Here is a 9,353-nt window from a genome sequence, read left to right on the forward strand (position 1 = left end):
GGGAGCTGCCCTCCCTCTGCTGTTTCAAGTCACAAATTATCCACTTTATATACAACATTCTTTTATTTTTTACCAGATGTATTGTGGAGCGCACTCTGAAACAATTCTGCTTCCATTTTCCACCTGATTTCACAACTGATAGTGAAGCTGTGTATTTTAGACAAAATAATCAAGTTGTGTTAATAATGTTAAAGATAATATAGATAATATTTAATTTCTATCTACTATTGCCTTCCTCCCCCAAGTATCCCCCACTCTATAATAAATGATTTCCATGCTTTCTCGCGTACAGTTGATGTTAATATCTGTCCCTCTTTTCTTACATGCTTGCTCAATCTTTTCATACTGATTCAAATGATTCAGTAGTAACCTAATTAGGAAAATATAACTCTATATTTGTCACTATTAAACAATAAACTAGTGTTTCATTAAGGACAGATGAAATATGATTAAAGAAAATAAAGAAAAACACCAGATTTTAGTCACAATTATAGATGAGCTCCATCCATGGTGCTCAAGAACATCAGCCCACGCATCACACTTGAGGATAATGTGTGCATCCACTTCAACATGCGCTCGCGTATAAATCAGTGTCGTGTGGGAGCAGGCGCACGTAAGCTTAAGTCAGGACTGAAAGCAGTGGGAAGACTACTACTGATTGATTTACGAGCCCCACAAAGCTGATAACATGACAAAGACGTGAGAAGCTATTCTGTTGTGTAGGTGTAGGCTTAAATTGTGGCTGCAAGAAGCCAGGGCTCACTCAGACGTATTTCTTACTAATGGCTTTGTAGTTAGATATAAACAGATGTATCTAAAGTAGAGTATAAAGACGTCCATAAATATGACAGAGGTTTTGCAGTCAAGTTTGTTTTTAATAGCAGCATGTCTCTGGGCTTTGGGTGATCAGTCTACACGCAGAGAGGTGGTGTCCTCTTATTCTCCAGCTGATTTTTGTGCATACACTGCTGTACACCCACATTACATACTCAGGAGTTGTTCACATGTTCGTGTTGTGACAGAACATCTCGAGAAGGAATGACACAAGGAAATCAGCCTAGATGTATAGTTTATTAAAAATGATTCCAGCTGCACGAAATGTGAAACACTTTCAGTAGAGACAGTGACTTTATTGAGTGAGATCAATTTAAATTTCAATGTTAAACATTAGTATCATTAACTTTTATACAGCAAAGTACACAGTAGAGGAAGGAACTAAATTCTACCAATGATTCAAAGTCATATTTCTTTTGTATGTCTGTGCATGAAAAGCAATAGCATACAAACAGAACTATTCAGTTTGAGATACAGGTGTTATGATGATAGGAGCAGAGTTCATTCCACTGCTGTGTTGAGGGCAGAAGTATGGATGAAGTTTCTCTTTGAAGCAGCAGCCAGTGAAGCTATAGATGTGTGACTTAGTATCTACATCATAGAAAGAAACCACTCTCTTGTTGTAGTCCACAAAGATGCCCACTTTCTGAAGTTTGTCTTTAAGCGTCATTGTAACACATGGATTTTCATAAGCTTCAAACACACCCTCATCTAGCCCAATGGTCCAGAAGCCATCTGAAACTGACAGGTCCGTGTCTCCCTTTCTATTAACAGACTCATTAGCCACACCAACAGCCCAATTAGTCTTGTCTTTTACCTGCACCTCAAAATAAAACTTCCCTGTCGTGAACCCCTCCTTTGCCAAAACCTCTGGATACATCTTAAATCGCTTTGGATTGTTGGGAACATCTTGGTTTATGGCTACAGTTTCAACTTGTTTTCCATTCTGACTGATGACGAGTGAGTGATGTGCTGTGTCGGGGTCAAGGGTCACGTCCACTGCATGTTCTCTCATTCTTTTCATTTTGATCTCAGGAACCTTTTCCATTATTTTATTTATTTTCTGTTGCACCAAAGTCACAGCTCTTCTCACTGCATCAAAAGACAGGTCACAGTGAACAGCAGCGTTGGTCCAGTCTTTGGTTAAAGGAGAGGACAAGGTTGGGAAGCTCTGGAGAAAACAGTGATGGTCCTGAGACAGTGACAGCTGCTCCAGCTGGTTACTTCTGCTTTGAAGCTCAGCCACTTCCATCCTCAGTTGTTTGAGAAAACCTTCACCCTTCTCCTTCGTGGCTCTGTTCCTCTTCTCAATCACCTCAACAAGCTCGGCCTGACTCCTCTGAATGGACTGGATTAAGTCAGTGAACACCTGCACGCTGGCTTCTTTCTCTTTCTCAGCTTCTTTCTCACTGACATCAAGTGAGTTTTCGATCTCAGCTACTTTTTTGGACCTTGACTGTATCATCTTTTGGATGTTTGCCACTGCATCATCCTTTTCTTGCCATCACTGCTTCATATTCTTCTTCAAGTGGAACAACATTGTGATTCTTGTGATCGGCTTTGATGCACAAAACACAAATACAGGCCTGGTCGGTCCTGCAGTAGAGCTCTGTTATTTTGTTGTGCATCTTGCACATCCTGTCATCAAGATTACTCACAGGGTTGATTAGTTTGTGACTCTTAAGAACAGTCACTCTCTGATGTGGTTCAACATGCCTTTCACAGAAAGAAGTTAGACATGTTAGGCAAGATTTAACGGCCTTTTCTTTTATTCCAGAGCAGATATCACAGAGAACATTTGCTGATTCAGGAACCTTCAAATCCGGAATTTGAGGCTTTGTCTTGAACCAACTTCCTAAAATCAGCAGCTAATTCAGACATGATAGTGTTGACCTGGAGTTCAGGTCTTGTAGAAAATGTCCTTTTGCAATATGGACACTGGCAAATGTCACTGCTGTCCCAGTACTTGTGGATGCATGAGCTGCAGAAGTTGTGTCCACATGGTGTTGACACTGGCTCAGTGAACACATCCAGACAGACGGAACAAAGGAACTTCTCCTCTGACAGCAGACTGCTGGCTGTCGCCATATCTTCACAAGAACCAAGTCAAAATACAGTTATGACGACACATTGGCTACAAAAAGTCGACTCAGTTGTGTGAAGAAACGGCTGAAAAGCGTAGATTTACTTTATCGCTTGCAGCAAAAAGATACAAAAAAGATACAGAAAGTGGGAAGAATTTCACTTACCGGTCAAGCTGTGAGTTATAAAAGCAGATATGTCAAATGAAAAGCAAATTACATTTGAAAACTTGCCGTTCGTTATGTTTCCTGACTATCACTTTCGTTTCAGCTTGTAACAGCCGACATGCCACTCCTCCTCCACTCCGTTCAAACACTTCCTGATCTCATTTAACTCTTTACTTTTGCTGCTGAGCCGATCAACAGATGCACCTGAGAGTTGAATTTCACCTTTCATGTCTGGTCCATAAGAAATAATGCAAAACTACTGACTTAGCCATGAAAATAAAACATCCACTAATTTAACAACAATACTTATCTGCATAACTTGTTCTCATATCATTAAATATTGCTTTTATGTGTGCAAGACCTTTTAATAATTAGATTTAAATTCTATTTATTTAACCTCCACTCCAACACAGTCTAGCCAATTCCCATCACCATTACAGATAAATGTGGTCCCAGTGTTTTTAGGAAGGAAAGAAAAAGCAAAACACTTTAGTTGTGTTTTTCATTCAATTCCACTCGTCAAATGACAACAGCTCCTCATATCAAGCCACTTTGAATTAAACTAATACATTCATGTACATATTGCTTGTCCCTTTCTGTAGCTCTCTCTGAGAAATCACAATCATTTCTGTAGTTTATAAGTTAAAAGCAAAACACATCTGACATAATTTTGCAGGAATATTACACTTTAATGCATAGAACGTATTTCAACAATGCGAAACATGCATGAAAAGAAACACACACACATCCATTGATCCATTGTAATACATTATGGTTTGACAATTCTGGCTGCGCAACATTTTACACATGAAAAGCAATATAGACAAATAAAGTTTTACAGAGTATCACCTATGATACAATTTAACATTTCAAATATCAGTGGAGAGATTTTATTATAATTCACATATTAAACATGCTAATTTCATTAAACATGTAACATTTGAGAGTTGCTGTTAATATTTCGAGTAGAGAAGGTGACTTCAGTGAGATCTATTTCTCTGTGATCTTGAAAGGACAACCAGAAATGAACATGCACCTACATTACACATTCAGGAGTTGTTCACATGTTCGTGTTGTGACAGAACATCTCTGGAAGGAATGACACAAGGAAATCAGCCTAGATGTATAGTTTATTAAAAATGATTCCAGCTGCAAGAAATGTGAAACACTTTCAGTAGAGACAGTGACTTTATTGAGTGAGATCAATTTAAATTTCAATGTTAAACATTAGTATCATTAACTTTTATACAGCAAAGTAAACAGTAGAGGAAGGAACTAAATTCTACCAGTGATTCAAAGTCATATTTCTTTTCTATGTCTGTGCATGAAAGGCACTAGCATACAAACAGAACTATTCAGTTTGAGGTACAGGTGTTATGATGATAGGGGCAGAGTTTGTTCCACTGTTGTTGTCTTGAGGGCAGAAGTATGGATGAAGTTTCTCTTTGAAGCAGCAGCCAATGAAGCTATAGATGTGTGACTTAGAATCTACATCATAGAAAGAAACCACTCTCTTGTCATAGTCCACAAAGATGCCCACTTTCTGAAGTTTGTCTTTCAGTGTCATTGTAACACATGGATTTTCATAAGCATTATACACACCCTCATCTAGCCCAAAGGTCCAGTAGCCATCTGAAACTGACAGGTCCGTGTATCCCTTTCTATCAACAGACTCCTTGGCCACACCAACACCCCATTTAGTCTTGTCTTTTACCTGCACCTCAAAATAAAACTTCCCTGTCGTGAACCCCTCCTTTGCCAAAACCTCTGGATACATCTTAAATCGCTTTGGATTGTTGGGAACATCTTGGTTTGTTTCTACAGTTTCAACTTGTTTTCCATTCTGACTGATGACGAGTGAGTGATGTGCTGTGTCGGGGTCAAGGGTCACGTCCACTGCATGTTCTCTCATTCTTTTCATTTTGATCTCAGGAACCTTTCCCATTATTTCATCTATTTTCTGTTGCACCAGAGTCACATCTCTTCTCACTGCATCAAAAGACAGGTCACAGTGAACAGCAGCGTTGGTCCAGTCTTTGGTTAAAGGAGAGGACAAGGTTGGGAAGCTCTGGAGAAAACAGTGATGGTCCTGAGACAGTGACAGCTGCTCCAGCTGGTTGCTTCTGCTTTGAAGCTCAGCCACTTCCATCCTCAGTTGTTTGAGAAAACCTTCACCCTTCTCCTTCGTGGCTCTGTGCCTCTTCTCAATCACCTCAACAAGCTCAGCCTGACTCCTCTGAATGGACTGGATTAAGTCAGTGAACACCTGCACACTGGCTTCTTTCTCTTTCTCAGCTTCTTTCTCACTGACATCAAATGAGTTTTTGATCTCAGCCACTTTTTCTAACCTTGACTGTATCATCTTTTGGATGTTTTCCACTGCATCATCCTTTCTTGCCATCACTGCTTCATATTCTTCTTCAAGTGGAACAACATTGTGATTCTTGTGATCGGCTTTGATGCACAAAACACAAATACAGGCCTGGTCGGTCCTGCAGTAGAGCTCTGTTATTTTGTTGTGCATCTTGCACATCCTGTCATCAAGATTCTTCTTGGGGTCTAATTAGTTTGTGTCCCATGAGAACAGCAACTCTCTGGTGAGGCTCAAGGTGTACTTTACAAAAAGATGCTAGACACATCAGGCAAGATTTAACGGCCTTCTCTTTTATGTCACAGCAGATATCACAGAGAACATTTCCTGATTCAGCAACCTTCAAATCTGGATTTGAGGCTTTGACTTGCACTAACTTCCTAAAATCAGCAGCTAATTCAGACATGATAGTGTTGACCTGGAGTTCAGGTCTTGTAGAAAATGTCCTTTTGCAGTATGGACACTGGCAAATGTCACTGCTGTCCCAGTACTTGTGGATGCATGAGCTGCAGAAGTTGTGTCCACATGGTGTTGACACTGGCTCAGTGAACACATCCAGACAGACGGAACAAAGGAACTTCTCCTCTGACAGTAGACTGCTGGCTGTCGCCATATCTGCACAAGAACCAAGTCAAAATACAGTTATGACGACACATAGGCTACAAAAAGTCGACTCAGTTGCGTGAAGAAACTCTTGAAAAGTGTAGATTTACTTTATTGCTTGCAGCAAAAAGATACAAAAAAGATACAGAAAGTGGGAAGAATTTCACTTACCAGTCAAGCTGTGAGTTATAAAAGCAGATGCGTCAAATGAAAAGCAAATTACATTTTTTTAAACTTGCTGTTCGTTATGTTTCCTGACTATCACTTTCGTTTCAGCTTGTGACAGCCGACATGCCACACCTCCTCCACTCCGTTCAAACACTTCCTGATCTCATTTAACTCTTTACTTTTGCTGCTGAGCTGATCAACAGATGCACCTGAGAGTTGAATTTCACCTTTCATGTCTGGTCCATAAGAAATAATGCAAAACTACTGACTTAGCCATGAAAATAAAACATCAAATAATTTAACTATAATATTAATTTGCATAACGTGTTCTCATATCATTAAATATTGCTTTTTTTGTGTGCTAGACCTTTTAATATTTAGATTTAAATTCAATTTATTTAACCTCCACTCCAACACAGTCTAGCCAATTCCCATCACCATTACAGATAAATGTGGTCCCAGTGTTTTTAGGAAGGAAAGAAAAAAGCAAAACACTTTAGTTGTGTATTTTATTCAATTCCACTCGTCAAATGACAACAGCTCCTCATATCAGGCCACTTTGAATTAAACTAATACCTTCATGTGCATGTTGCTTGTCCCTTTCTGTAGCTCTCTCTGAGAAATCACAATCATTTCTGTAGTTTATAAGTTAAAAGCAAAACACATCTGACATAATTTTGCAGGAATATTACACTTTAATGCATAGAACGTATTTCAACAATGCGAAACATGCATGAAAAGAAACACACACACATCCATTGATCCATTGTAATACATTAGGATCTGACAATTCTGGCTGACAACTAAACAAGCTAATTTCATTTAACCAGTAACATTTTAGAGTTGCTGTTAATATTTCGAGTAGAGAAAGTGACTGCAGTGAGATCTATTTCTCTGTGATCTTGAAAGGACAAACAAAAATGAACATAACTATTCGGTTTGAGGTACTGGTGTTATGATGATAGGAGCAGAGTTCGTTCCACTGCTGTTGTCTTCAGGGCAGAAGTATGGATGAAGTTTCTCTTTGAAGCAGCAGCCAGTGAAGCTATAGATGTGTGACTTAGAATCTACATCATAGAAAGAAACCACTCCCTTGTCGTACTCAAAGATGCCCACTTTCTGTAGTTTGTCTTTCAGTGTCATTGTAACAACAAAATCTTCATAAGCTCCATACACACCCTCATATAACCCAGTGGTCCTTCTTGCCTCTATCTCCTCTGAGATCCTGCACGTTTCACCTGCCTGAATTGTGCTGCAGATATCAATCCTTTGTCAAACTAGCTCTGTGCTGTGTTTTAATAGAGCAGTGTGTCATATGGCTTCCAGGTGGGTTTGACCACAAGAGGTCAGGCACAACAAGCAGGAGCTGAATGGCTCAAACTTTATTCCATTGTACTCTCACTTTAAGTTGAACCTGCTCAGAAACTATAACAATCTAATTATGCGATAACTATTATTATCTGTAATTTGGCCTCTTTCGTAATTGTAAATAAAAAGACATTACTCAAGCTAGACATTTTTCACCACGTGTAAAGGAGCCAGTTGTCACCCGACGGAAATCCAAACAACCAGATGCCAAAGCCTGAAATAAAATTTAACTGTGCAGTAGGGAGTGTGCAGTTCTAAACATCTTTCTGTTATTTATCTATTTTACAAAGAGACCCATTTTCTCATTGTTACTCGTGCACACACACTCACCAGTGCACATCATGTTTGCTCTCCCTGTAACCAGTTGGTGTTTGACATGCACACTCAGTTAAGCACTGTACTCTACTGTGGGTAAAAGCATTTAGAGGGTTTGGAGGGATACAGAGCAAGACAGGAGATAAACTACCTGTAGCAGAATGAGACTGGACACACAGACGCTCGCTTTAGGGGAAACTATATTTCTGTTTGTGTCACATATACAAATGGAAAAACAGAAATGTGCAACATTTCTATCCATCAAACAATGATACCATGTGCTGTAGGTTGCTCATGTTCTGGTTGGATGATGTTTACTGGGGAAAACCTAACCTGATGGATGACATCCTCAGAGTAATGCTGTTTTGGTAGACTGATTGTCGCCAGTGCAGGTGACCATTTTCCAGCCATCATCTGCTCCTGTTAGCTATCAGGCTTATTGAATTACAGAAGGAGAAAAAGTGGCACATACGTAGTGAAGATTCTGCTTTGGTCAACTTGAATCTCGTGCTGTGATGACATAAAATATCACTCAGGAGCGGTTCAGTTGCTTTATCCATTAGATGTTATTCACATTTATGTCATGAACATGCTACCACAAGAAATAGAATAATGATGTATTATTTTTAATAATATTTCTTTATTTTTAATTTCCTTTTCTTTTCCTTCACAAATATTTTACACTTATGTGGATTTTGTTTGTGTTTATTTTTTTCTTTGGGGGATTAAATGGCTCCTGAATTAAAGAAGACAAGTCTAGACAAATCAATTTTGATCAGCTCAATGCTGAAATACCATATTACCATCTCTTCTGTTACTCCGTTCAGTCATTTCCTAATCTACTTTACATAATGAAGAACATAAAACTAATTGTAAGTCTGACTGGAATTCATAATGAGATGTGTCCAAGTTAACAACAATAAAGCTGCTTGTTTACAATCATTTTGATGCAAACTGACCAAAAAGCATGTGCATTTTTCTCTTTTTTACCTCTGTTTATGTGCATTTCTCTCTTTTCACCTTTGTTTATGTGCATTTCTCTCTTTTCACCTCTGTTTATGTGCATTTTTCTCTTTTTTACCTCTGTTTATGTGCATTTTTCTCTTTTCACCTCTGTTTATGTGCATTTCTCTCTTTTCACCTCTGTTAATGTGCACTTCTCTCTTTTCCCCTCTGTTTATTCATGCAGACCTCTACGTGACATTCTGCAGGAGGTGTGTAGTTACTCTGTAACCAAGGTTGTGCAGTGAATAGCGCTGGTATTCAGCCTGTGGGGCGGTGGATCAGGGAGGGGGCAGCTCCACTTCCCTCCCCAACACTCCCCATGGTGGCTCCCTCCACAGCTTCGCACCGGTGCTGCCTTCAAGGCCAGTCGAAATCTGTTTTGAGATCACTGTCATCACAACAAATAAACAAATAAATAATTAGCATGTGCACAGAAATGC

General features: G+C 39.2%; 1 pseudogene; it reads right to left on the bottom strand.

Moving 5' to 3' along the window:
- Positions 1-1,052: 1,052 nt before the first annotated feature.
- On the bottom strand, positions 1,053-6,328 carry LOC113162854 (annotated as a pseudogene).
- Between the last annotated feature and the right edge of the window lie 3,025 nt (positions 6,329-9,353).

Source organism: Anabas testudineus, chromosome 23, assembly GCF_900324465.2.
Source record: "Anabas testudineus chromosome 23, fAnaTes1.2, whole genome shotgun sequence".
Lineage (NCBI taxonomy): Eukaryota > Metazoa > Chordata > Actinopteri > Anabantiformes > Anabantidae > Anabas > Anabas testudineus.